Genomic DNA, 8,236 nt, shown 5'->3' on the forward strand with positions numbered 1-8,236 from the left:
GAAAAGGCAGCATAGCAGGGTTGCCAACTTTCAGTAAATTTAAAAACAGTTTGTAAAATCCATAATTGTTGCATCTGGTAATGAATGTCAGTTACGGACATGCAGCCTACATGTCCGTAATGGACAATCAAGGACAGATGCAAAAAGTACAGATTTTACAAACTGTTCGTAAATTTACTGAAAGTTGGCAACCCTGCAGCATAGTGGTAGATAACTTTAATCCATTACAGAGAAAGCAGGGTCATAAAAGACAACTTCCGTTCAAGTCCATTAATCACAGAAAATAACTGCATTACAAGGTGGAGTCATATACAAGGCACTTCTAATCAAATTATGTATTATTGTTTTTGCAGACAATATTTATTACATATAATAATAGTAATTAGTGTGCAGATTCCTTTTTCATTTCACCTGCTATCTATATTGTTTCCACATTTACAGGACAAGCTGTTAGCAATAATGACAGTGACAGCGTTTGGGACAAACGATTGTACCGGTACACCGTGAGGCCGATGAGTGTTGTAGTTCCACCTGTCACCCTGCCCCAGCCTGGCATTCACTTCCAGTCACTCTCCAGACAGGGCAGCCATCAGGAAATATGGGACCCCTTACACAGCTTCAGGCATGGGCCCCCTGGAGCAGAGAACCGAGGGGGGTGCCGCCTGAGATTGAGAAGCGGGGGGGGGGGGGCTGGTGCGAATTGAGAAGCGTGGGGGGCCCTTTACAAAAAAAAGAAGAAATAAAGAAAAATATATATAAAAAAGTGTGGTAGCCATCCGGGGCCCTGGGGACCTCAGATTTTTATTTTTTTATAAAAATAAATTAGAAAAAAGGGGGGTTGCCATCCGGGACCTCTGGGCCCTTTAATAAAAAAAGAAATATATATAAAAAAATAAAATAAACATTTATAAAAAAAAAGGGGGGTTGCCATCCAGGGCCCTGGGGACCTCTGGGCCCTTTAATAATAAAAAAAAAAAATAAACATTTATAAAAAATTAAAAAAAGTTTTTTTTCCACATGGGGCCCTGGGGACCTCTGAGCCCTTTAATAATAAAAAAAATATATATATATATATATATATATGTATATATATATATAAAGAAAAAAATAAATAAAATAATATAAAAACATTTTTATTAAAAAAAAGGGGGTTGCCAACCGGGGCCCTGGGGACCTCTGGGCCCTATAATAATAATATATATATATATATATATATATATATATATATATATATATATATATATATAAATATAAATAAAATAAAAAGATATATAAAAAAATACTTATTTTTTTTATAAAAAAATACTTATTTTTTTATAAAAAAAAGGGGGGTTGTCATCCTGGGCCCTGGGGATCTCCGGGCCCCCCGTACCCCTAAAAAAATAGCCCTTTAATAAAAAATAAAATAAAAATATATATTAGAATTTTTTTTATATAAAAAAAAGGGGGGTTGCCATCCGGGGCCCTGGGGGCCTTCGGGCCCCTGGGGACCTCTGGACCTCTAAAAAAAATAAAAAAATTGGCCCTTTAATAAAAAATAAAATAAAAATATATTTAAAAAAAATTTATATATTTTTTATAAAAAAATAATAAAAAAAGGGGGAGTTTCCATATGGGGCCCAGTGGGCCTCTGGGCCCCTGGGGACCTCCGGACCCCTAAAAAAAAAAAAAAAAAAATCTAAAAAAAAAAGGGGGTTGCCATCCGGGCCCCTTACAGGTGTACTGCCTGTACCCCCCTGATGGCGGCCCTGTCTCCAGACAATGAACAGTCCAACAGCTTTGTTTATTTTATTTTATCGAGGGATTAAACTTGGATGGGGTAAAGGGATTATGGGATGCCCAGAATCAATAGTATTAATTGATGAGATGATTGATTGGAACCTCTATTCACATTCTCTAAATCTCCAGACTTCTCCAGCACAACACTTTTTTTAGACTATTACTTTCCCACCTGTGCAATACTTGGTTCCTGGCACAGCTAGCACATGGTTAGGCCCAACTATGAATTAAACTCAACTTCAGGGATTTGCCATTTGCTGGCAGGGACTACGGGCCCCTTTGGTGTAGCAACCAATGACAGAAGAAAGTCTTTTAGTGCTAGCTGTATTTGAGGTGGACTACTGATCCCAGTCAGTCTTGTGCTGACAGATCTCCTGGTTGCAGCCGCCCCACTTCAATGCCAGTAACATCACAGTCTCTTCCGCTGGCTCTACATCCACTCCTGGCATGCCTCTCCCAGCTCTCCTAACTGTGCACGTCACTCACCGACACTGAGTATATACCTCCTGAAGACTTGCCCAGAAGTGTTCCTGTTGTCCTCTCCTGCTCAGGACACCCATTGAGTTGTGTGGGGTTCCTTCACAGCTCTGAGCCCCTGGCCCAAGGTGACCCCCCTCTCAGTCTGGGGGGCTCTTTCCAAGACCCAGACGGCCTAACACTCCATCTCTCAGTTCTTCCACCTGAACAACTCCCCCCTTTTGCGCTGACTCTAGGTATTTAAGGAGGCCTGCTCCCTGCCAACCCAGGTTGGTTATTGGTCAGAGCTCCTTTAGAACACCCCAGCCATATCCACCTCTCTTCCTGCCTTCATTCTAGAAGCCTTTAGAAGCAGAAGGGAGGTAACCAAAAGATGAAACTAGCTGTAAATCACTAGCCACTCTAAACCACTCCCAAACACAGATCAAAATAAACAGGCCTAGCTTTCAGCTAGCCTGCCTAAATTTACCTGCACTGACACAAATCTCAACTCTAGCACCTACCTAGGTAGAGGGTGCTACACTATAATATTGAAAAAGGTTCATAAGAAGTTGCAGCAATGCTAACCACTAAGTTGTTTTTGGCTGTGTATAGATCTGTTGCCTTACACTGTCAGCTGCTACTATCACTGTAATTTAAAATTATGTATATCACTTTCTGACTCGGGGTTCTTGGAAAAAGATCCTGAAAGAAGGAAGTGGAAAGGGACAGGGTCTTTGCCACATGCTCTGTCCATGCTACTAATACCAGATCAGAAGAGACAATTATGCAAGTATTTATATTGCTGACTCCTCATGAATCCTCTGTCCTATCACCATCTCACATGCACAGTGTCAGATAACTAGGACTGTGTTCCAGATTGGTTGAGAAATGGCTAGAGGGTCTCCTCATTACAACAGGTTTGTCTTCAGGTTTGCGACACAATGCAGACACTGCATCATCCCTAGGAGCCCCTGAAACAGGACGTTGCTGCAACATTCATCTGAAGGTATCTTTTTAAATAAATAAATATATATTTTATATCTATATATATATATTTTATATATATATATATATATATATATATATATATATATATATATATATTATATATTATATATATATATATATCTACACCCAGGTATATGTGCAAAATTCCACCAGAATGCAATAGCAGGCCCTTCGCTGATAATATCTGTTTGTACGGTGAATGTATGTATTGTAATAAGCACCTCTGATATAAAGGATGTTTTGTACTGTTGTGTATATATATATATACTTATGCCCTGTACACACGATCAGTTCGTCTGATGAAAACGGACCGTTTTCATCAGACAAACCGATCGTGTGTGGGCCCCATCAGTTTTTTTCCCATTGGTGAAAAAAAATAGAACCCGTTTTACATTTTTCGTATGGTTAAAAAAAACGATAGAAAAAAACGATCGTCTGTGGGGAAATCCATCGGTCAAAAATCCACGCATTCTCAGAATCAAATCGACGCATGCTCGGAAGCATTGAACTTTTACTTCACTGCGTTGGACACGATCAGATTTTTAACCGATGGTGTGTTAGCTTCATCGGATATCTGATGAAAAAATCCATTGGTTCATTTTCATCAGATGAACCGATCATGTGTACAGGGCATAATGGTTAACCACTTGAAGACCAGGATTTTTCTGGCACTTTTTATTTACAGGTGTAGAAGCCTGGGTGTGTTTTGATTTGGGTTGGGAATGACTCAGAGTAGAGATGGGTGACTCGCAGGCCTCTCACTTATTTCTAGAATGTTCTAGTGTTTTCTGAAAGGGAAGGAGGAGAGGGGAGGTAAAAAAAAAAAAATAAAAAAAAAAAAAGTCATTTTTTCAAATGACAAAAAAAAAAATGTTTCTTTAAGAGGCTGGGCGGGACTGACGTTTTGACGTCACTTCCGCCCAGCAGAGCTATGAGGACGGGTGAAGGAGATTTCTCCTTCAGTCCCGTCCCCGCTCAGCTGCCGGACACATCCGATCCCCTCCGCCGCTACCGACGGCTCCGGTAAGCGGCGGAGGGCGCAGGAGAGCGGCGGGAGGGGGGGGGGCCCTCTCCCGCCACCGATAACGGCGATCTCGCGGCGAATCCGCCGCGGAGACCGCCGTTATCGTGTACACCACCGCCCCCTGAAAAGATGAATATCTCGGTTGTGGCAGCAACTTTAAAAAGAGGACGTCTTTTTGACATGGGGCGGTGGTCAAGAGGTTAATTTTTGTTTTTTATTAATTTCTATTATTATTTTATTTATTTTTTACGCTTTTTTTTTGCTTAAAAAATGTTTTGTTTGCTCACTTTTATTGTTGTCACAAGGATTGTAAACATTCCTTGTGACAGCAATAGGCATGTGACAGGTATTCTTATGGAGGGATCTGGGGTCTATAAGTCCCCAAATCCCTCCATTGCACTTGAAAGCATTAAAAACGCCAGGATCTGCGTTTTTGAATACTTTTGATTTTTTAAAACTGCTGCCTTTAAGATACCAGTAAACCAGAAGTGATGTCATGATGTCACTTCTGGGTTACTACATCCGAGACCCGATCAAAGCCAATCCCGGCTTTCTTCGGGTCTCGGGCAGATGTGTCGGCTGATCTCTCGGGTCCCCCGGTGGGACATCCCTCAGCTTGTGATAGCAATGGAGTGGCTGCTTAGCCACATTGGTTGTTATTACAAGAGAGCCGACCATCAGTTCTAAGGCCTGGTTCACACTGGTACGAATTGAGATGCGATTTGAGATGTCAAATCGCATCTCAAATTGGCAGCATTTGCCGGCAATCGTCGGCAATGGCACCGTCCTAATCGATGCGACACCGCATCTGCGGCGCTGTACCGATTTCAAAAAGTAGTTCCTGTACTACTTTTTGCGATTTCAGGCCGCGATTTTCATTGATATCTGTTCAGAAACCTGCAAAGATGTCTCTGAAATCGGGACTGCCAGCGGGAGTGAAATTGTGCGAGTTCAGCTGAATTCACACGGCTTCACTCCCACAGCCCAGTGTGAACCTGGGCTAAAAAATGGTACCATGGTGATGGTTCTCAGAAAAAACAAGGTAGGGGGCAAAATAAAGGTGATTTTAGATGACTATTATGGGTGCAATGGGCTTGTATTGATGGTATCCAATTCAGTGACAGGTGCAATTGATCTTCTCCTAACCTGAATTTTTTCCTTATCAAGTGGGATTTGCATTCTTATGCCGCATACACACCATCACTTTATGTGATGAAAAAAAACGACATTTTCTGTGAAGTAAAAAACGACATTTTTAAAACATCAATTTTCAAAGACGAAGTTGCCTACACACCATCGTTTTTCTCAGAATGTTCTAGCAAAGCGAGGTTACGTTCACCACGTTTTTCCATTGAAGCTCGCTTCATAAGTAGCTTCTGGGCATGCGCGGATGAAAAAACGTCGTTTTAAACGACGTTTTTGCTACACACGGTCAATTTCTGTGAAGTAAAAGTTGACGTTTTGAAAAACGACACATAAAATTGAAGCATGCTTCAATTTTTTTTGGTCGTTTTTTAGAAGACATAAAACAACGTTTTCCCCCACACACGGTCAATTAAAGTGACGTTTTTAAAAACGTCATTTTTTTTGATCACATAAAACGACCGTGTGTACGTGGCATTAGACTTCTATAGGAATGCCAAACCTGTCTGATGCAAAAAAAAAAAATGTGCTTCGACACAATCCCTGAAACAGCTTCTAATGCGTACACACAATCGTTTTTCCCGTCAGAAAGACCTTGGATGGTTTTTCAGACAGAATTCTGCTCAAGCTTGTCTTGCATACACACCAAATTCCGCCCGTCAAGAACGTGGTGACGTACAACACGTACGACGATCCGAGATCAATGAAGTTCAATAGGCAGTTCTGCTCTTCTGCTTGATTCTGAGCATGCATGTTTTTTTGCACGTTGGAATTGCAAACAGACGAGCGGATTTTCTGATTGGGAAAATAGAGAACCTGCTCTTAAACTTTTGCTGGCGGAAATTCCAACAGAAAAAGTCAGATAGAGCATACACACGGTCGGAATTCCCGTCCAAAAGCTCACATCTGACTTTTTACAAAGGGAAAACCAATCGTGTGTACGTGGCATAAAATGGTTTAAGAAGCTCTTTTCAACTGTTCTGGACCTGTTTATTTTTATGGCAAAAAAAAAAAAAAACAGCCCTATGTTGGGCTTGTTAACTTTTTTTTTTTAATAAGAAAAGAACAGATAGTGAAAAAAATAGTAAAATAAAAATGTGAATTGACATCACACTAATAATAATCAAATGCACAAAAAAAAAATCAAAGTAATCCAAAGAAAAATGAAAAAATACACCCACTTAACAACTTGTAGATTTTTTAATAAGCTACTCAAGAAGAAATTGAGAGTAGCACCTTCAGTTAAATTTCAGTATTTTGCTGCAAATTTGTTTTTTTTAAGCGGAAATTAATCCCCAAAAGTGCGACAGTTTCAGTGGGCGGACTCGATGGACTGCTCTGCCTTTTTCTACTGTCACTTTTCTATGTTTCCAGAAATGAAAATAACTTGGAAACCTGGGATTGTCTTTGGAAACAAATAAGAAATGTGTTTAAATATGTTTATTTTTTTTTAAATGTGTTAAAAAAAAATAAAAAAATTATATAATATATATATATATATATATATATATATATATATATATATATATATATATATATATATATATATATATATATATATATATATATATATATATATCTTTACATTTTAATTCCATTATAATGTTAAACATGTTAATATATATTGTGTTAGAAAAATAAAAACGAATTATATCATTACATATGAAATATATAAAAAAAATTGTGTGAAATGGTAAAATGCAAACCTCAAATGACAGCCGTAGAATCTGCTTGGAAATCCTAGGACTTCCCTCCACATGAATGAAATAATAGTTAGCAGAGCCTGAAGCAGACACAGACAAGGTTACCACTAGTTACCAGAATGTTTGGGTCACTAGACTTAGCAAGGGAGGGGGGGTACAAAATAGTTAATAATACAATTGAACCAGTTAGCTTTACTTACAGGTGTGTCTACTATTCATTTTTGTTTACAATAGAGTTAAAACACGTAACTAAACAAATACAGATACTTAAAGTTATAAACTGAAATCATGTTTTTCCCCTCCCATGAGTGTAAAGTGGTTTGTCTCTAAGCCTTTTATTGGAGTTTGGTCAGTTCTTTGTCCTGTGAGTGGAGTAGGAGGAGATGGAAGGAGTGTAAACTAAGGACATGATCAGTGCCTATTGAGAAGTGCAATGTTTGTTGGAGAGATCTCATATAGTGTGTGTAGGAGGTAATGGTTCTGAGTGTAACCGGAGACAGCAGCATTGCCTTTGTTGTGTGCCTGCGTTACTAATGACAGGGAAGCCAGTGAACAACACAAACCAAAGTTGCTCTTACAAGTATATTTTAATCTTGTACAGCCCAGGGCATTTGAAAATGAACTGCCAATTACTAAATAAGTCATTGTTTGTCTGCTAGGTTTGTACTAAATTCCCTATCAAATATATTCATTGAATCTAGTTAGGCCTGTTTAGTGGATATAAACTGGGAGTAAAGGTGCCTGTAAATGATATGGCTCCCAGTAATACTTTTTTTTTAATAGACAGTCCCTCTTTTAAGTCTATCAAAGTGGAACCAAGTCTAAAAAAAACAGGGTGCCTTTAGCCAATCATGGCTCAGGGGGCTAAGTCCACGCCCCACACTATATATGACTGCTTACATGGTGGACATATATAGTGTTATGATTGAGAGAACATTAGCTAGAGGCAGGTTAGTTATTGGCGTGCAGGCATTTTAATATACACAGTATATACACGTACATACACAGTAGGCAGTCTAGTATATATATATATATATATATATATATATATATATATATATATACACAGTGCAGTGTACAGTATGTCATACAGTGTATTGTAGTGGTTAAGGGGAACCCT

At 39.0% G+C, this 8,236-nt stretch overlaps 1 protein-coding gene across 2 annotated transcripts in view; it reads right to left on the bottom strand.

Moving 5' to 3' along the window:
- The window catches only part of CCDC60 (coiled-coil domain containing 60), a 342,947-nt gene extending 335,739 nt beyond the window's left edge, over positions 1 to 7,208 (bottom strand). For both annotated transcript variants that reach the window (XM_040345544.1, XM_040345552.1), the window contains exon 1: positions 7,120 to 7,208. The gene's annotated coding sequence lies outside the window, so the exon portion shown is untranslated. The remainder of the gene's footprint in view (positions 1 to 7,119) is intronic.
- Between the last annotated feature and the right edge of the window lie 1,028 nt (positions 7,209 to 8,236).

Source organism: Rana temporaria, chromosome 1, assembly GCF_905171775.1.
Source record: "Rana temporaria chromosome 1, aRanTem1.1, whole genome shotgun sequence".
NCBI lineage: Eukaryota > Metazoa > Chordata > Amphibia > Anura > Ranidae > Rana > Rana temporaria.